Source organism: Taudactylus pleione, unplaced genomic scaffold, assembly GCF_031769625.1.
Source record: "Taudactylus pleione unplaced genomic scaffold, aTauple2 ptg000070l, whole genome shotgun sequence".
NCBI classification, from domain to species: Eukaryota; Metazoa; Chordata; class Amphibia; order Anura; family Myobatrachidae; genus Taudactylus; species Taudactylus pleione.
Genome location: NW_028284472.1, coordinates 1,047,358 through 1,068,279, shown reverse-complemented (window position 1 = coordinate 1,068,279; position 20,922 = coordinate 1,047,358). Strand labels below are relative to the sequence as shown.

The window sequence follows — 20,922 nt, the reverse complement described above, 5'->3', positions numbered from 1 at the left end:
CCAGGTTTAATCCCCGACATCTCCATGTTTTGCAAAATGCAGCTTTTTACCATATGTAAACTCTCTAGAAGAGCCACAGATAACAAGCAATCCAATAAAAGTACTCTACAGCAACAGTCAAAGTTGAATACAAATCATAAAAAATCAATCAAATATGATTATATTCAACATCGTCTTCATACCATTTTTCAAAGTAAAGTTCCCATTGAATGCTTATAGCAATTCTCTTACACTGAGGGAAAACATATGGTAAGTAGGAAATAGATTTTTTATTTTCAGTGGGAACTGAAGGCGACTACCTGAGCAAAGTTTAATAAAAGAGCGAGACAAATAATATAGTAAAACTAATTGATTAAGATTGAGAGACAAGTTCAAACACTTTGTGAACAAAAAGAGGATGGACAAGGGCTTGGAGGGCAAGCACTTAATGAAATTTCAAAGCATGGAATGATGACAACATATCAACTCTAGATAGATTGTCTTGTGAAGCATTAGTTAGCAATGCCCAAGAGGCAGTCATAGCATGCATCCTTTGTGCCCATCTACTAAATTCTGACACTGATGACCAAACAGAATGTAAGAATGCCCTCTAGTTAGCAAAACTTGATCAATATCTACACCATTAATTAGTAAAAGTAGGGGATTCTGATGATAAACCAGTCTCTGATGGAGAACTTAAAGAGCATTCCAATGTTTGGAATGGGCATCTCCTTGCATTCTCATCAGCCATGAAAACCATAAAGTCCTTGAAGTCAAGCATGGTATAATGGTTATACTTCCATCCTCTAGGATGTCCCTAATTACACTGAAAAGTAGTAAATCTCTAGTGAAATGTAAAGCTGCAATCACTTTTGTATAAAAATATAGCAGCTCATAGGGGATGTAGCTCAGTGGTAGAGCGCATGCATTGCATGTATGATGCCCAGGGTTCAATCCCTGGCATCTCCATGTTTTGCAAAATGCAGCTTTTTACCATATGTAAACTCTCTAGAAGAGCCACAGATAACAAGCAATCCAATAAAAGTACTTTACAGCAACAGTCAAAGTTGAATACAAATCATAAAAAATCAATCAAATATGATTATATTCAACATCGTCTTCATACCATTTTTCAAAGTAAAGTTCCCATTGAATGCCTATTGCCATTCTCCTACACTGAGGGAAATCATATGGTAAGTAGGAAATAGATTTTTTATTTTCAGTGGGAACTGAAGGCGACTACCTGAGCAAAGTTTAATAAAAGAGTGAGACAAATAATATAGTAAAACTAATTGATTAAGATTGAGAGACAAGTTCAAACACTTTGTGAACAAAAAGAGGATGGACAAGGGCTTGGAGGGCAAGCACTTAATGAAATTTCAAAGCATGGAATGATTACAACATATCAACTCTACATAGATTGTCTGGTGAAGCATTAGTTAGCAATGCCCAAGAGGCAGTCATAGCATGCATCCCTTGTGCCCTTCTACTAAATTCTGACACTGATGACCAAACAGAATGTAAAAAAGCCCTCTAGTTAGCAAAACTTGATCAATATCTACACCATTCATTAGTAAAAGTAGGGGATTCTGATGATAAACCAGTCTCTGATGGAGAACTTTAAGAGCATTCCAATGTTCGGAATGGGCATCTCCTTGCATTCTCATCAGCCATGAAAACCATAAAGTCCTTGAAGTCAAGCATGGTATAATGGTTATACTTCCATCCTCTAAGATGTCCCTAATAACACTGAAAAGTAGTAAATCTCTAGTGAAATGTAAAGCTGCAATCACTTTTGCATAAGAAAATAGCAGCTCTAAGGGGATGTAGCTCAGTGCTTTGCATGTAGGAGGCCCCGGGTTCAATCCCAGGCATCTCCATGTTTTGCAAAAAACAGCTTTTTACCATATGTAAACTCTCTAGAAGAGACACAGATAACAAGCAAACCAATAAAAGTAATCTACAGCAAAAGTCAAAGTTGAATACAAATCATAAAAAATCAATCAAATATGATTATTTTCAACATCTTCTTCATACCAATATTCAAAGTAATGTTCCCATTGAATGCCTATTGCCATTCTCCTACACTGAGTGAAAACATAAGGAAAGTAGGGAATAGTTTTTTTTATTTTCAGTGGGAACTGAAGGCGACTACCTGAGTAAAGTTTAATAAAAGAGTGAGACAAATAATATAGTAAAACTAATTGATTAAGATTGAGAGACAAGTTCAAACACTTTGTGAACAGAAAGAGGATGGACAACGGCTAGAAGGGCAAGCACTTAATGAAATTTCAAAGCATGGAATGATGACAACATATCAACTCTAGATAGATTGTCTGGTGAAGCATTAGTTAGCAATGCCCAAGAGGCAGTCATAGCATGCATCCTTTGTGCCCTTCTACTAAATTCTGACACTGATGACCAAACAGAATGTAAGAATGCCCTCTAGTTAGCAAAACTTGATCAATATCTCCACCATTCATTAGTAAAAGTAGGGGATTCTGATGATAAACCAGTCTCTGATGGAGAACTTTAAGAGCATTCCAATGTTCGGAATGGGCATCTCCTTGCATTCTCATCAGCCATGAAAACCATAAAGTCCTTGAAGTCAAGCATGGTATAATGGTTATACTTCCATCCTCTAAGATGTCCCTAATAACACTGAAAAGTAGTAAAGCTCTAGTGAAATGTAAAGCTGCAATCACTTTTGTATAAAAATATAGCAGCTCATAGGGGATGTAGCTCAGTGATAGAGCGCATGCTTTGCATGTATGATTCCCCGAGTTCACTTTTGCATAAGAAAATAGCAGCTCTAAGGGGATGTAGCTCAGTGCTTTGCATGTAGGAGGCCCCGGGTTCAATCCCAGGCATCTCCATGTTTTGCAAAATACAGCTTTTTACCATATGTAAACTCTCTAGAAGAGCCACAGATAACAAGCAATCCAATAAAAGTACTCTACAGCAATTGTCAAAGTTGAATACAAATCATAAAAAATCAATCAAATATGATTATATTCAACATCGTCTTCATACCATTTTTCAAAGTAAAGTTCCCATTGAATGCCTATTGCCATTCTCCTACACTGAGGGAAATCATATGGAAGGGGATTCTGATGATAAACCAGTCTCTGATGGAGAACTTTAAGAGCATTCCAATGTTCGGAATGGGCATCTCCATGCATTCTCATCAGCCATGAAAACCATAAAGTCCTTGAAGTCAAGCATGGTATATTGGTTATACTTCCATCCTCTAAGATGTCCCTAATAACACTGAAAAGTAGTAACTCTCTAGTGAAATGTAAAGCTGCAATCACTTTTGCATAAGAAAACAGCAGCTCAGTGCTTTGCATGTAGGAGGCCCCGGGTTCAATCCCAGGCATCTCCATGTTTTGCAAAATGCAGCTTTTTACCATATGTAAACTCTCTAGAAGAGACACAGATAACAAGCAAACCAATAAAAGTAATCTACAGCAATAGTCAAAGTTGAATACAAATCATAAAAAATCAATCAAATATGATTATTTTCAACATCTTCTTCATAGCATTTTTCAAAGTAAAGTTCCCATTGAATGCCTATTGCCATTCTCCTACACTGAGGGAAAACATATGGAAAGTAGGGAATAGTTTTTTTTATTTTCAGTGGGAACTGAAGGCGACTACCTGAGCAAAGTTTAATAAAAGAGTGAGACAAATAATATAGTAAAACTAATTGATTAAGATTGAGAGACAAGTTCAAACACTTTGTGAACAGAAAGAGGATGGACAACGGCTTGGAGGGCAAGCACTTAATGAAATTTCAAAGCATGGAATGATGACAACATATCAACTCTAGATAGATTGTCTGGTGAAGCATTAGTTAGCAATGCCCAAGAGGCAATCATAGTATGCATCCTTTGTGCCCTTCTACTAAATTCTGACACTGATGACCAAACAGAATGTAAGAATGCCCTCAAGTTAGCAAAACTTGATCAATATCTACACCATTCATTAGTAAAAGTAGGGGATTCTGATGATAAACCAGTCTCTGATGGAGAACTTTAAGAGCATTCCAATGTTCGGAATGGGCATCTCCTTGCATTCTCATCAGCCATGAAAACCATAAATTCCTTGAAGTCAAGCATGGTATAATGGTTATACTTCCATCCTCTAAGATGTCCCTAATAACACTGAAAAGTAGTAAATCTCTAGTGAAATGTAAAGCTGCATTCACTTTTGCATAAGAAAATAGCAGCTCTAAGGGGATGTAGCTCAGTGCTTTGCATGTAGGAGGGCCCGGGTTCAATCCCAGGCATCTCCATATTTTGCAAAATACAGCTTTTTACCATATGTAAACTCTCTAGAAGAGCCACAGATAACAAGCAATCCAATAAAAGTACTCTACAGCAATTGTCAAAGTTGAATACAAATCATAAAAAATCAATCAAATATGATTATATTCAACATCGTTTTCATACCATTTTTCAAAGTAAAGTTCCCATTGAATGCCTATTGCCATTGTCCTACACTGAGGGAAATCATATGGTAAGTAGGAAATAGATTTTTTATTTTCAGTGGGAACTGAAGGCGACTTTCTGAGCAAAGTTTAATAAAAGAGCGAGACAAACAATATAGTAAAACTAATTGATTAAGATTGAGAGACAAGTTCAAACACTTTGTGAACAAAAAGAGGATGGACAAGGGCTTGGAGGGCAAGCACTTAATGAAATTTCAAAGCATGGAATGATGACAACATATCAACTCTACATAGATTATCTGGTGAAGCATTAGTTAGCAATGCCCAAGAGGCCGTCATAGCATGCATCCCTTGTGCCCTTCTACTAAATTCTGACACTGATGACCAAACAGAATGTAAGAAAGCCCTCTAATTAGCAAAACTTGATCAATATCTCCACCATTCATTAGTAAAAGTAGGGGATTCTGATGATAAACCAGTCTCTGATGGAGAACTTTAAGAGCATTCCAATGTTCGGAATGGGCATCTCCTTGCATTCTCATCAGCCATGAAAACCATAAAGTCCTTGAAGTCAAGCATGGTATAATGGTTATACTTCCATCCTCTAAGATGTCGCTAATAACACTGAAAAGTAGTAAATCTCTAGTGAAATGTAAAGCTGCAATCACTTTTGTATTAAAAATATAGCAGCTTACATAGGGGATGTAGCTCAGTGGTAGAGAGCATGCTTTGCATGTATGAGGCCCCGGGTACAATCCCCGGCCTCTCCATGTTTTGCAAAATGCAGTTTTTTACCATATGTAAACTCTCTAGAAGAGCCACAGATAACAAGCAATCCAATAAAAGTACTCTACAGCAACAGTCAAAGATGAATACAAATCATAAAAAATCAATCAAATATGATTATATTCAACATCGTCTTCATACCATTTTTCAAAGTAAAGTTCCCATTGAATGCTTATAGCAATTCTCTTACACTGAGGGAAAACATATGGTAAGTAGGAAATAGATTTTTTATTTTCAGTGGGAACTGAAGGCGACTACCTGAGCAAAGTTTAATAAAAGAGCGAGACTAATAATATAGTAAAACTAATTGATTAAGATTGAGAGACAAGTTCAAACACTTTGTGAACAAAAAGAGGATGGACAAGGGCTTGGAGGGCAAGCACTTAATGAAATTTCAAAGCATGGAATGATGACAACATATCAACTCTAGATAGATTGTCTGGTGAAGCATTAGCTAGCAATGCCCAAGAGGCAGTCATAGCATGCATCCTTTGTGCCCTTCTACTAAATTCTGACACTGATGACCAAACAGAATGTAAGAAAGCCCTCTAGTTAGCAAAACTTGATCAATATCTCCACCATTCATTAGTAAAAGTAGGGGATTCTGATGATAAACCAGTCTCTGATGGAGAACTTTAAGAGCATTCCAATGTTCGGAATGGGCATCTCCTTGCATTCTCATCAGCCATGAAAACCATAAAGTCCTTGAAGTCAAGTATGGTATAAAGGTTATACTTCCATCCTCTAAGATGTCCCTATTAACACTGAAAAGTAGTAAATCTCTAGTGAAATGTAAAGCTGCAATCACTTTTGCATAAGAAAATAGCAGCTCTAAGGGGATGTAGCTCAGTGCTTTGCATGTAGGAGGCCCCGGGTTCAATCCCAGGCATCTCCATGTTTTGAAAAATACAGCTTTTTACCATATGTAAACTCTCTACAAGAGCCACAGATAACAAGCAAACCAATAAAAGTAATCTACAGCAATAGTCAAAGTTGAATACAAATCATAAAAAATCAATCAAATATGATTATTTTCAACATCTTCTTCATACCATTTTTCAAAGTAAAGTTCCCATTGAATGCCTATTGCCATTCTCCTACACTGAGGGAAAACATATGGAAAGTAGGAAATAGTTTTTTTTATTTTCAGTGGGAACTGAAGGCGACTACCTGAGCAAAGTTTAATAAAAGAGCGAGACAAATAATATAGTAAAACTAATTGATTAAGATTGAGAGACAAGTTCAAACAGTTTGTGAACAGAAAGAGGATGGACAAGGGCTTGGAGGGCAAGCACTTAATGAAATTTCAAAGCATGGAATGATGACAACATATCAACTCTAGATAGATTGTCTGGTGAAGCATTAGTTAGCAATGCCCAATAGGCAGTCATAGCATGCATCCTTTGTGCCCTTCTACTAAATTCTGACACTGATGACCAAACAGAATGTAAGAATGCCCTCTAGTTAGCAAAACTTGATCAATATCTACACCATTAATTAGTAAAAGTAGGGGATTCTGATGATAAACCAGTCTCTGATGGAGAACTTTAAGAGCATTCCAATGTTTGGAATGGGCATCTCCTTGCATTCTCATCAGTCATGAAAACCATAAAGTCCTTGAAGTCAAGCATGGTATAATGGTTATACTTCCATCCTCTAAGATGTCCCTAATAACACTGAAAAGTAGTAAATCTCTAGTGAAATGTAAAGCTGCAATCACTTTTGTATAAAAATATAGCAGCTCATAGGGGATGTAGCTCAGTGGTAGAGTGCATGCTTTGCATGTATGATGCCCCGGGTTCAATCCCTGGCATCTCCATATTTTGCAAAATGCAGCTTTTTACCATATGTAAACTCTCTAGAAGAGCCACAGATAACAAGCAATCCAATAAAAGTACTCTACAGCAACAGTCAAAGTTGAATACAAATCATAAAAAATCAATCAAATATGATTATATTCAACATCGTCTTCATACCATTTTTCAAAGTAAAGTTCCCATTGAATGCCTATAGCCATTCTCCTACACTGAGGGAAAACATATGGTAAGTAGGAAATAGATTTTTTATTTTCAGTGGGAACTGAAGGCGACTACCTGAGCAAAGTTTAATAAAAGAGCGAGACAAATAATATAGTAAAACTAATTGATTAAGATTGAGAGACAAGTTCAAACACTTTGTGAACAAAAAGAGGATGGACAAGGGCTTGGAGGGCAAGCACTTAATGAAATTTCAAAGCATGGAATGATGACAACATATCAACTCTACATAGATTGTCTGGGGAAGCATTAGTTAGCAATGCCCAAGAGGCAGTCATAGCATGCATCCCTTGTGCCCTTCTACTAAATTCTGACACTGATGACCAAACAGAATGTAAGAAAGCCCTCTAGTTAGCAAAACTTGATCAATATCTACACCATTCATTAGTAAAAGTAGGGGATTCTGATGATAAACCAGTCTCTGATGGAGAACTTTAAGAGCATTCCAATGTTCGGAATGGGCATCTCCTTGCATTCTCATCAGCCATGAAAACCATAAAGTCCTTGAAGTCAAGCATGGTATAATGGTTATACTTCCATCCTCTAAGATGTCCCTAATAACACTGAAAAGTAGTAAATCTCTAGTGAAATGTAAAGCTGCAATCACTTTTGCATAAGAAAATAGCAGCTCATAGGGGATGTAGCTCAGTGCATTGCATGTAGGAGGCCCCGGGTTCAATCCCAGGCATCTCCATGTTTTGCAAAATACAGCTTTTTACCATATGTAAACTCTCTAGAAGAGACACAGATAACAAGCAAACCAATAAAAGTAATCTACAGCAAAAGTCAAAGTTGAATACAAATCATAAAAAATCAATCAAATATGATTATTTTCAACATCTTCTTCATACCAATATTCAAAGTAATGTTCCCATTGAATGCCTATTGCCATTCTCCTACACTGAGGGAAAACATATGGAAAGTAGGAAATATTTTTTTTTATATTCAGTGGGAACTGAAGGCGACTACCTGAGCAAAGTTTAATAAAAGAGCGAGACAAATAATATAGTAAAACTAATTGATTAAGATTGAGAGACAAGTTCAAACAGTTTGTGAACAGAAAGAGGATGGACAAGGGCTTGGAGGGCAAGCACTTAATGAAATTTCAAAGCATGGAATGATGACAACATATCAACTCTAGATAGATTGTCTGGTGAAGCATTAGTTAGCAATGCCCAATAGGCAGTCATAGCATGCAACCTTTGTGCCCTTCTACTAAATTCTGACACTGATGACAAAACAGAATGTAAGAATGCCCTCTAGTTAGCAAAACTTGATCAATATCTACACCATTAATTAGTAAAAGTAGGGGATTCTGATGATAAACCAGTCTCTGATGGAGAACTTTAAGAGCATTCCAATGTTTGGAATGGGCATCTCCTTGCATTCTCATCAGTCATGAAAACCATAAAGTCCTTGAAGTCAAGCATGGTATAATGGTTATACTTCCATCCTCTAAGATGTCCCTAATAACACTGAAAAGTAGTAAATCTCTAGTGAAATGTAAAGCTGCAATCACTTTTGTATAAAAATCTAGCAGCTCATAGGGGATGTAGCTCAGTGGTAGAGTGCATGCTTTGCATGTATGATGCCCCGGGTTCAATCCCTGGCATCTCCATATTTTGCAAAATGCAGCTTTTTACCATATGTAAACTCTCTAGAAGAGACACAGATAACAAGCAAACCAATAAAAGTAATCTACAGCAACAGTCAAAGTTGAATACAAATCATAAAAAATCAATCAAATATGATTATATTCAACATCGTCTTCATACCATTTTTCAAAGTAAAGTTCCCATTGAATGCCTATAGCCATTCTCCTACACTGAGGGAAAACATATGGTAAGTAGGAAATAGATTTTTTATTTTCAGTGGGAACTGAAGGCGACTACCTGAGCAAAGTTTAATAAAAGAGCGAGACAAATAATATAGTAAAACTAATTGATTAAGATTGAGAGACAAGTTCAAACACTTTGTGAACAAAAAGAGGATGGACAAGGGCTTGGAGGGCAAGCACTTAATGAAATTTCAAAGCATGGAATGATGACAACATATCAACTCTACATAGATTGTCTGGTGAAGCATTAGTTAGCAATGCCCAAGAGGCAGTCATAGCATGCATCCCTTGTGCCCTTCTACTAAATTCTGACACTGATGACCAAACAGAATGTAAGAAAGCCCTCTAGTTAGCAAAACTTGATCAATATCTACACCATTCATTAGTAAAAGTAGGGGATTCGGATGATAAACCAGTCTCTGATGGAGAACTTTAAGAGCATTCCAATGTTCGGAATGGGCATCTCCTTGCATTCTCATCAGCCATGAAAACCATAAAGTCCTTGAAGTCAAGCATGGTATAATGGTTATACTTCCATCCTCTAAGATGTCGCTAATAACACTGAAAAGTAGTAAATCTCTAGTGAAATGTAAAGCTGCAATCACTTTTGTATTAAAAATATAGCAGCTTACATAGGGGATGTAGCTCAGTGGTAGAGAGCATGCTTTGCATGTATGAGGCCCCAGGTACAATCCCCGGCCTCTCCATGTTTTGCAAAATGCAGTTTTTTACCATATGTAAACTCTCTAGAAGAGCCACAGATAACAAGCAATCCAATAAAAGTACTCTACAGCAACAGTCAAAGATGAATACAAATCATAAAAAATCAATCAAATATGATTATATTCAACATCGTCTTCATACCATTTTTCAAAGTAAAGTTCCCATTGAATGCTTATAGCAATTCTCTTACACTGAGGGAAAACATATGGTAAGTAGGAAATAGATTTTTTATTTTCAGTGGGAACTGAAGGCGACTACCTGAGCAAAGTTTAATAAAAGAGCGAGACTAATAATATAGTAAAACTAATTGATTAAGATTGAGAGACAAGTTCAAACACTTTGTGAACAAAAAGAGGATGGACAAGGGCTTGGAGGGCAAGCACTTAATGAAATTTCAAAGCATGGAATGATGACAACATATCAACTCTAGATAGATTGTCTGGTGAAGCATTAGCTAGCAATGCCCAAGAGGCAGTCATAGCATGCATCCTTTGTGCCCTTCTACTAAATTCTGACACTGATGACCAAACAGAATGTAAGAAAGCCCTCTAGTTAGCAAAACTTGATCAATATCTCCACCATTCATTAGTAAAAGTAGGGGATTCTGATGATAAACCAGTCTCTGATGGAGAACTTTAAGAGCATTCCAATGTTCGGAATGGGCATCTCCTTGCATTCTCATCAGCCATGAAAACCATAAAGTCCTTGAAGTCAAGTATGGTATAAAGGTTATACTTCCATCCTCTAAGATGTCCCTATTAACACTGAAAAGTAGTAAATCTCTAGTGAAATGTAAAGCTGCAATCACTTTTGCATAAGAAAATAGCAGCTCTAAGGGGATGTAGCTCAGTGCTTTGCATGTAGGAGGCCCCGGGTTCAATCCCAGGCATCTCCATGTTTTGAAAAATACAGCTTTTTACCATATGTAAACTCTCTACAAGAGCCACAGATAACAAGCAAACCAATAAAAGTAATCTACAGCAATAGTCAAAGTTGAATACAAATCATAAAAAATCAATCAAATATGATTATTTTCAACATCTTCTTCATACCATTTTTCAAAGTAAAGTTCCCATTGAATGCCTATTGCCATTCTCCTACACTGAGGGAAAACATATGGAAAGTAGGAAATAGTTTTTTTTATTTTCAGTGGGAACTGAAGGCGACTACCTGAGCAAAGTTTAATAAAAGAGCGAGACAAATAATATAGTAAAACTAATTGATTAAGATTGAGAGACAAGTTCAAACAGTTTGTGAACAGAAAGAGGATGGACAAGGGCTTGGAGGGCAAGCACTTAATGAAATTTCAAAGCATGGAATGATGACAACATATCAACTCTAGATAGATTGTCTGGTGAAGCATTAGTTAGCAATGCCCAATAGGCAGTCATAGCATGCATCCTTTGTGCCCTTCTACTAAATTCTGACACTGATGACCAAACAGAATGTAAGAATGCCCTCTAGTTAGCAAAACTTGATCAATATCTACACCATTAATTAGTAAAAGTAGGGGATTCTGATGATAAACCAGTCTCTGATGGAGAACTTTAAGAGCATTCCAATGTTTGGAATGGGCATCTCCTTGCATTCTCATCAGTCATGAAAACCATAAAGTCCTTGAAGTCAAGCATGGTATAATGGTTATACTTCCATCCTCTAAGATGTCCCTAATAACACTGAAAAGTAGTAAATCTCTAGTGAAATGTAAAGCTGCAATCACTTTTGTATAAAAATATAGCAGCTCATAGGGGATGTAGCTCAGTGGTAGAGTGCATGCTTTGCATGTATGATGCCCCGGGTTCAATCCCTGGCATCTCCATATTTTGCAAAATGCAGCTTTTTACCATATGTAAACTCTCTAGAAGAGCCACAGATAACAAGCAATCCAATAAAAGTACTCTACAGCAACAGTCAAAGTTGAATACAAATCATAAAAAATCAATCAAATATGATTATATTCAACATCGTCTTCATACCATTTTTCAAAGTAAAGTTCCCATTGAATGCCTATAGCCATTCTCCTACACTGAGGGAAAACATATGGTAAGTAGGAAATAGATTTTTTATTTTCAGTGGGAACTGAAGGCGACTACCTGAGCAAAGTTTAATAAAAGAGCGAGACAAATAATATAGTAAAACTAATTGATTAAGATTGAGAGACAAGTTCAAACACTTTGTGAACAAAAAGAGGATGGACAAGGGCTTGGAGGGCAAGCACTTAATGAAATTTCAAAGCATGGAATGATGACAACATATCAACTCTACATAGATTGTCTGGGGAAGCATTAGTTAGCAATGCCCAAGAGGCAGTCATAGCATGCATCCCTTGTGCCCTTCTACTAAATTCTGACACTGATGACCAAACAGAATGTAAGAAAGCCCTCTAGTTAGCAAAACTTGATCAATATCTACACCATTCATTAGTAAAAGTAGGGGATTCTGATGATAAACCAGTCTCTGATGGAGAACTTTAAGAGCATTCCAATGTTCGGAATGGGCATCTCCTTGCATTCTCATCAGCCATGAAAACCATAAAGTCCTTGAAGTCAAGCATGGTATAATGGTTATACTTCCATCCTCTAAGATGTCCCTAATAACACTGAAAAGTAGTAAATCTCTAGTGAAATGTAAAGCTGCAATCACTTTTGCATAAGAAAATAGCAGCTCATAGGGGATGTAGCTCAGTGCATTGCATGTAGGAGGCCCCGGGTTCAATCCCAGGCATCTCCATGTTTTGCAAAATACAGCTTTTTACCATATGTAAACTCTCTAGAAGAGACACAGATAACAAGCAAACCAATAAAAGTAATCTACAGCAAAAGTCAAAGTTGAATACAAATCATAAAAAATCAATCAAATATGATTATTTTCAACATCTTCTTCATACCAATATTCAAAGTAATGTTCCCATTGAATGCCTATTGCCATTCTCCTACACTGAGGGAAAACATATGGAAAGTAGGAAATATTTTTTTTTATATTCAGTGGGAACTGAAGGCGACTACCTGAGCAAAGTTTAATAAAAGAGCGAGACAAATAATATAGTAAAACTAATTGATTAAGATTGAGAGACAAGTTCAAACAGTTTGTGAACAGAAAGAGGATGGACAAGGGCTTGGAGGGCAAGCACTTAATGAAATTTCAAAGCATGGAATGATGACAACATATCAACTCTAGATAGATTGTCTGGTGAAGCATTAGTTAGCAATGCCCAATAGGCAGTCATAGCATGCAACCTTTGTGCCCTTCTACTAAATTCTGACACTGATGACCAAACAGAATGTAAGAATGCCCTCTAGTTAGCAAAACTTGATCAATATCTACACCATTAATTAGTAAAAGTAGGGGATTCTGATGATAAACCAGTCTCTGATGGAGAACTTTAAGAGCATTCCAATGTTTGGAATGGGCATCTCCTTGCATTCTCATCAGTCATGAAAACCATAAAGTCCTTGAAGTCAAGCATGGTATAATGGTTATACTTCCATCCTCTAAGATGTCCCTAATAACACTGAAAAGTAGTAAATCTCTAGTGAAATGTAAAGCTGCAATCACTTTTGTATAAAAATCTAGCAGCTCATAGGGGATGTAGCTCAGTGGTAGAGTGCATGCTTTGCATGTATGATGCCCCGGGTTCAATCCCTGGCATCTCCATATTTTGCAAAATGCAGCTTTTTACCATATGTAAACTCTCTAGAAGAGCCACAGATAACAAGCAATCCAATAAAAGTACTCTACAGCAACAGTCAAAGTTGAATACAAATCATAAAAAATCAATCAAATATGATTATATTCAACATCGTCTTCATACCATTTTTCAAAGTAAAGTTCCCATTGAATGCCTATAGCCATTCTCCTACACTGAGGGAAAACATATGGTAAGTAGGAAATAGATTTTTTATTTTCAGTGGGAACTGAAGGCGACTACCTGAGCAAAGTTTAATAAAAGAGCGAGACAAATAATATAGTAAAACTAATTGATTAAGATTGAGAGACAAGTTCAAACACTTTGTGAACAAAAAGAGGATGGACAAGGGCTTGGAGGGCAAGCACTTAATGAAATTTCAAAGCATGGAATGATGACAACATATCAACTCTACATAGATTGTCTGGTGAAGCATTAGTTAGCAATGCCCAAGAGGCAGTCATAGCATGCATCCCTTGTGCCCTTCTACTAAATTCTGACACTGATGACCAAACAGAATGTAAGAAAGCCCTCTAGTTAGCAAAACTTGATCAATATCTACACCATTCATTAGTAAAAGTAGGGGATTCTGATGATAAACCAGTCTCTGATGGAGAACTTTAAGAGCATTCCAATGTTCGGAATGGGCATCTCCTTGCATTCTCATCAGCCATGAAAACCATAAAGTCCTTGAAGTCAAGCATGGTATAATGGTTATACTTCCATCCTCTAAGATGTCCCTAATAACACTGAAAAGTAGTAAATCTCTAGTGAAATGTAAAGCTGCAATCACTTTTGCATAAGAAAATAGCAGCTCATAGGGGATGTAGCTCAGTGCATTGCATGTAGGAGGCCCCGGGTTCAATCCCAGGCATCTCCATGTTTTGCAAAATACAGCTTTTTACCATATGTAAACTCTCTAGAAGAGACACAGATAACAAGCAAACCAATAAAAGTAATCTACAGCAAAAGTCAAAGTTGAATACAAATCATAAAAAATCAATCAAATATGATTATTTTCAACATCTTCTTCATACCAATATTCAAAGTAATGTTCCCATTGAATGCCTATTGCCATTCTCCTACACTGAGGGAAAACATATGGAAAGTAGGAAATAGTTTTTTTTATATTCAGTGGGAACTGAAGGCGACTACCTGAGCAAAGTTTAATAAAAGAGCGAGACAAATAATATAGTAAAACTAATTGATTAAGATTGAGAGACAAGTTCAAACACTTTGTGAACAGAAAGAGGATGGACAAGGGCTTGGAGGGCAAGCACTTAATGAAATTTCAAAGCATGGAATGATGACAACATATCAACTCTAGATAGATTGTCTGGTGAAGCATTAGTTAGCAATGCCCAAGTGGCAGTCATAGCATGCATCCTTTGTGCCCTTCTACGAAATTCTGACACTGATGACCAAACAGAATGTAAGAATGCCCTCTAGTTAGCAAAACTTGATCAATATCTACACCATTCATTAGTAAAAGTAGGGGATTCTGATGATAAACCAGTCTCTGATGGAGAACTTTAAGAGCATTCCAATGTTTGGAATGGGCATCTCCTTGCATTCTCATCAGTCATGAAAACCATAAAGTCCTTGAAGTCAAGCATGGTATAATGATTATACTTCCATCCTCTAAGATGTCCCTAATAACACTGAAAAGTAGTAAATCTCTAGTGAAATGTAAAGCTGCAATCACTTTTGTATAAAAATCTAGCAGCTCATAGGGGATGTAGCTCAGTGGTAGAGTGCATGCTTTGCATGTATGATGCCCCGGGTTCAATCCCTGGCATCTCCATATTTTGCAAAATGCAGCTTTTTACCATATGTAAACTCTCTAGAAGAGCCACAGATAACAAGCAATCCAATAAAAGTACTCTACAGCAACAGTCAAAGTTGAATACAAATCATAAAAAATCAATCAAATATGATTATATTCAACATCGTCTTCATACCATTTTTCAAAGTAAAGTTCCCATTGAATGCCTATAGCCATTCTCCTACACTGAGGGAAAACATATGGTAAGTAGGAAATAGATTTTTTATTTTCAGTGGGAACTGAAGGCGACTACCTGAGCAAAGTTTAATAAAAGAGCGAGACAAATAATATAGTAAAACTAATTGATTAAGATTGAGAGACAAGTTCAAACACTTTGTGAACAAAAAGAGGATGGACAAGGGCTTGGAGGGCAAGCACTTAATGAAATTTCAAAGCATGGAATGATGACAACATATCAACTCTACATAGATTGTCTGGGGAAGCATTAGTTAGCAATGCCCAAGAGGCAGTCATAGCATGCATCCCTTGTGCCCTTCTACTAAATTCTGACACTGATGACCAAACAGAATGTAAGAAAGCCCTCTAGTTAGCAAAACTTGATCAATATCTACACCATTCATTAGTAAAAGTAGGGGATTCTGATGATAAACCAGTCTCTGATGGAGAACTTTAAGAGCATTCCAATGTTCGAAATGGGCATCTCCTTGCATTCTCATCAGCCATGAAAACCATAAAGTCCTTGAAGTCAAGCATGGTATAATGGTTATACTTCCATCCTCTAAGATGTCCCTAATAACACTGAAAAGTAGTAAATCTCTAGTGAAATGTAAAGCTGCAATCACTTTTGCATAAGAAAATAGCAGCTCATAGGGGATGTAGCTCAGTGCATTGCATGTAGGAGGCCCCGGGTTCAATCCCAGGCATCTCCATGTTTTGCAAAATACAGCTTTTTACCATATGTAAACTCTCTAGAAGAGACACAGATAACAAGCAAACCAATAAAAGTAATCTACAGCAAAAGTCAAAGTTGAATACAAATCATAAAAAATCAATCAAATATGATTATTTTCAACATCTTCTTCATACCAATATTCAAAGTAATGTTCCCATTGAATGCCTATTGCCATTCTCCTACACTGAGGGAAAACATATGGAAAGTAGGAAATAGTTTTTTTTATATTCAGTGGGAACTGAAGGCGACTACCTGAGCAAAGTTTAATAAAAGAGCGAGACAAATAATATAGTAAAACTAATTGATTAAGATTGAGAGACAAGTTCAAACAGTTTGTGAACAGAAAGAGGATGGACAAGGGCTTGGAGGGCAAGCACTTAATGAAATTTCAAAGCATGGAATGATGACAACATATCAACTCTAGATAGATTGTCTGGTGAAGCATTAGTTAGCAATGCCCAAAAGGCAGTCATAGCATGCATCCTTTGTGCCCTTCTACTAAATTCTGACACTGATGACCAAACAGAATGTAAGAATGCCCTCTAGTTAGCAAAACTTGATCAATATCTACACCATTAATTAGTAAAAGTAGGGGATTCTGATGATAAACCAGTCTCTGATGGAGAACTTTAAGAGCATTCCAATGTTTGGAATGGGCATCTCCTTGCATTCTCATCAGTCATGAAAACCATAAAGTCCTTGAAGTCAAGCATGGTATAATGGTTATACTTCCATCCTCTAAGATGTCCCTAATAACACTGAAAAGTAGTAAATCTCTAGTGAAATGTAAAGCTGCAATCACTTTTGTATAAAAATCTAGCAGCTCATAGGGGATGTAGCTCAGTGGTAGAGCGCATGCTTTGCATGTATGAGGCCGAGGGTTCAATCCCCGGCATCTCAATGTTTTGCAAAATACAGCTTTTTACCATATGTAAACTCTCAAGAAGAGCCAAAGATAACAAGCAAACCAATAAAAGTACTCTACAGCAATAGTCAAAGTTGAAAACAAATAATAAAAAATCAATCAAATATGATTATATTCATCATCGTCTTCATTCCATTTTTCAAAGTAAAGTTCCCATTGAATGCCTATTGCCATTCTCCTACACTGAGGGAAAACATATAGTGAGTAGGAAATAGATTTTTTATTTTCAGTGGGAACTGAAGGCAACTACCCGAGCAAAGTTTAATAAAAGAGCGAGACAAATAATATCGCAAAACTAATTGATTAAGATTGAGAGACAAGTTCAAACACTTTGAGAACAAAAAGAGGATGGACATGGGCTCGGAGGGCAAGCACTTAATGAAATTTCAAAGCATGGGATGATGACAACATATCAACTCTAGATAGATTATCTGGTGAAGCATTAGATAGCAATGCCCAAGAGTCAATCATAGCATGCATCCTTTGTGCACTTCTACTAAGTTCTGACACTGATGACCAAACAGAATGTAAGAAAGCCCTCTTTTTTTAGCAATACTTGATCAATATCCACAAAATTCATTAGTAAAAGTAGGGGATTCTGATGATAAACCAGTCTCTGATGGAGAACTTTAAGAGCATTCCAATGTTCGGAATGGGCATCTACTTGCATTCTCATCAGACATGAAAACCATAAATTCCTTGAAGTCAAGCATGGTATAATGGTTATACTTCCATCTTCTAAGATATCCCTAATAACACTGAAAAGTAGTAAATCTCTAGTGAAATGTAAAGCTGCCATCACTTTTATATAAAAATATAGCAGCTCATAGGGGATGTAGCTCAGTGGTAGAGCGCATGCTTTGCATGTATGAGGCCCAGGGTTCAATCCCTGACATCTCCATATTTTGCAAAATACAGCTTTTTACCATATGTAAACTCTCTAGAAGAGCCAAAGATAACAAGCATTCCAATAAAAGTACTCTACAGCAATAGTCAAACTTGAATACAAATCATAAAAAATCAATCAAATATGATTATATTCAACATCGTCTTCATACCATTTTTCAAAGTAAAGTTCCCATTGAATGCCTATTGCTATTCTCCTACACTGAGGGAAAACATATGGTAAGTAGGATATAGATTTTTTATTTTCAGTGGGAACTGAAGGCGAATACCTGAGCAAAGTTTAAAAAAAGAGCGAGACAAATAATATAGTAAAACTAATTGTTTAAGATTGAGAGACAAGTTCAAACACTTTGTGAACAATAAGAGGATGGACAAGGGCTTGGAGGGCAAGCACTTAATGAAATTTCAAAGCATGGAATGATGACAACATATCAACTCTAGATAGATTGTCTGGTGAAGCATTAGTTAGCAATGCCCAAGAGGCAGTCATAGCATGCATTCTTTGTGCCCTTCTACTAAATTCTGACACTGATGATCAAACAGAATGTAAGAAAGCCCTCTAGTTAGCAAAACTTGATCAATATCTAAACCATTCATTAGTAAAAGTAGGGGATTCTGATGATAAACCAGTCTCTGATGGAGAACTTTAAGAGCATTTCAATGTTTGGAATGGGCATCTCCTTGCATTCTCATCAGCCATGAAAACCATAAAGTCCTTGAAGTCAAGCATGGTATAATGGTTATACTTCCATTCTCTAAGATGTTCCTAATAACACTGAAAAGTAGTAAATCTCTAGTGAAATGTAAAGCTGCAATCACTTTTGCTTAAGAAAATAGCAGCTCTAAGGGGATGTAGCTCAGTGCTTTGCATGTAGGAGGCCCCGGGTTCAATCCCAGGCATCTCCATGTTTTGCAAAATACAGCTTTTTACCATATGTAAACTCTCTACAAGAGCCACAGATAACAAGCAAACCAATAAAAGTAATCTACAGCAATAGTCAAAGTTAAATACAAATCATAAAAAATCAATCAAATATGATTATTTTCAACATCTTCTTCATACCATTTTTCAAAGTAAAGTTCCCATTGAATGCCTATTGCCATTCTCCTACACTGAGGGAAAACATATGGAAAGTAGGAAATAGTTTTTTTTATTTTCAGTGGGAACTGAAGGCGACTACCTGAGCAAAGTTTAATAAAAGAGCAAGACAAATAATATAGTAAAACTAATTGATTAAGATTGAGAGACAAGTTCAAACACTTTGTGAACAGAAAGAGGTTGGACAAGGGCTTGGAGGGCAAGCACTTAATTAAATTTCAAAGCATGGAATGATGACAACATATCAACTCTAGATAGATTGTCTGGTGAAGCATTAGTTAGCAATGCCCAAGAGGCAGTCATAGCATGCATCCTTTGTGCCCTTCTACTAAATTCTGACACTGATGACCAAACAGAATGTAAGAAAGCCCTCTAGTTAGCAAAACTTGATCAATATCTACACCATTCATTAGTAAAAGTAGGGGATTCTGATGATAAACCAGTCTCTGATGGAGAACTTTAAGAGCATTCCAATGTTTGGAATGGGCATCTCCTTGCATTCTCATCAGCCATGAAAACCATAAAGTCCTTGAAGTCAAGCATGGTATAATGGTTATACTTCCATCCTCTAAGATGTCCCTAATAACACTGAAAAGTAGTAAATCTCTAGTGAAATGTAAAGCTGCAATCACTTTTGTGTAAAAATATAGCAGCTCATAGGGGATGTAGCTCAGTGGTAAAGCGCATGTATGAGGCCCCGAGTTCAATCCCCGGCATCTCCATGTTTTGCAAAATACAGCTTTTTTTTATATCTAAACTCTCTAGAAAAGCCACAGATAACAAGCAAACCAATAAAAGTACTCTACTGCAATAGTCAAAGTTGAATACAAATCATAAAAAATCAATCAAATATGATTATATTCAACATCGTCTTCATTCCATTTTTCAAAGTAAAGTTCCCATTGAATGCCTATTGCCATTCTCCTACACTGAGGGAAAACATATAGAGAGTAGGAAATAGATTTTTTATTTTCAGTGGGAACTGAAGGCGACTACCTGAGCAAAGTTTAATAAAAGAGCGAGACAAATAATATAGTAAAACTAATTGATTAAGATTGAGAGACAAGTTCAAACACTTTGTGAACAAAAAGAGGATGGACATGGGCTTGGAGGGCAAGCATTTATTGAAATTTCAAAGCATGGAATGATGACAACATATCAACTCTAAATAGATTGTCTGGTGAAGCATTAGCTAGCTAGTCCAAGAGGCACTCATTGCATGCATCCTTTGTGCCCTTCTACTAAGTTCTGACACTGATGACCAAACAGAATGTAAGAATGCCCTCTAGTTAGCAAAACTTGATCAATATCCACACCATTCATAAGTAAAAGTAGGGGATTCTGATGTTAAACCAGTCTCTGATGGAGAACTTTAAGAGCATTCCAATGTTCGGAATGGGCACTACTTGCATTCTCATCAGACATGAAAACCATAAATTCCTTGAAGTCAAGCATGGTATAATGGTTATACTTCCATCTTCTAAGATATCCCTAATAACACTGAAAAGTAGTAAATCTCTAGTGAAATGTAAAGCTGCAATCACTTGTCCATAAGAACATAGCAGCTCTAAGGGGATGTAGCACAGTGGTAGAGCACATGCTTTGCATGTATGAGGCCCCGGGTTCAATCCCGGGCATCTCCATGTTTTGCAAAATACAGCTTTTTACCATATGTAAACTCTCTAGAAGAGCCACAGATAACAAGCAATTCAATAAAAGTACTCTACAGCAATAGTCAAACTTGAATACAAATCA

At 36.7% G+C, this 20,922-nt stretch overlaps 9 non-coding genes across 9 annotated transcripts; all 9 read left to right on the top strand.

The window, feature by feature from the left end:
- The first annotated feature begins 876 nt into the window (after nucleotides 1–876).
- Nucleotides 877–948, top strand: TRNAA-UGC (transfer RNA alanine (anticodon UGC)). Its single transcript has one exon. It is a non-coding gene; the product is annotated as a tRNA-Ala (tRNA).
- Nucleotides 949–6,965: 6,017 nt separating this feature from the next.
- TRNAA-UGC (transfer RNA alanine (anticodon UGC)) lies at nucleotides 6,966–7,037 on the top strand. The gene has a single exon. It is a non-coding gene; the product is annotated as a tRNA-Ala (tRNA).
- A 1,763-nt stretch (nucleotides 7,038–8,800) lies between these two features.
- On the top strand, nucleotides 8,801–8,872 carry TRNAA-UGC (transfer RNA alanine (anticodon UGC)). Its single transcript has one exon. It is a non-coding gene; the product is annotated as a tRNA-Ala (tRNA).
- Nucleotides 8,873–11,561: 2,689 nt separating this feature from the next.
- On the top strand, nucleotides 11,562–11,633 carry TRNAA-UGC (transfer RNA alanine (anticodon UGC)). Its single transcript has one exon. It is a non-coding gene; the product is annotated as a tRNA-Ala (tRNA).
- Nucleotides 11,634–13,396: 1,763 nt separating this feature from the next.
- On the top strand, nucleotides 13,397–13,468 carry TRNAA-UGC (transfer RNA alanine (anticodon UGC)). Its single transcript has one exon. It is a non-coding gene; the product is annotated as a tRNA-Ala (tRNA).
- Nucleotides 13,469–15,231: 1,763 nt separating this feature from the next.
- Nucleotides 15,232–15,303, top strand: TRNAA-UGC (transfer RNA alanine (anticodon UGC)). The gene has a single exon. It is a non-coding gene; the product is annotated as a tRNA-Ala (tRNA).
- Nucleotides 15,304–17,066: 1,763 nt separating this feature from the next.
- On the top strand, nucleotides 17,067–17,138 carry TRNAA-UGC (transfer RNA alanine (anticodon UGC)). Its single transcript has one exon. It is a non-coding gene; the product is annotated as a tRNA-Ala (tRNA).
- An 853-nt stretch (nucleotides 17,139–17,991) lies between these two features.
- On the top strand, nucleotides 17,992–18,063 carry TRNAA-UGC (transfer RNA alanine (anticodon UGC)). Its single transcript has one exon. It is a non-coding gene; the product is annotated as a tRNA-Ala (tRNA).
- A 2,675-nt stretch (nucleotides 18,064–20,738) lies between these two features.
- Nucleotides 20,739–20,810, top strand: TRNAA-UGC (transfer RNA alanine (anticodon UGC)). Its single transcript has one exon. It is a non-coding gene; the product is annotated as a tRNA-Ala (tRNA).
- The last annotated feature ends 112 nt before the right edge of the window (nucleotides 20,811–20,922 follow it).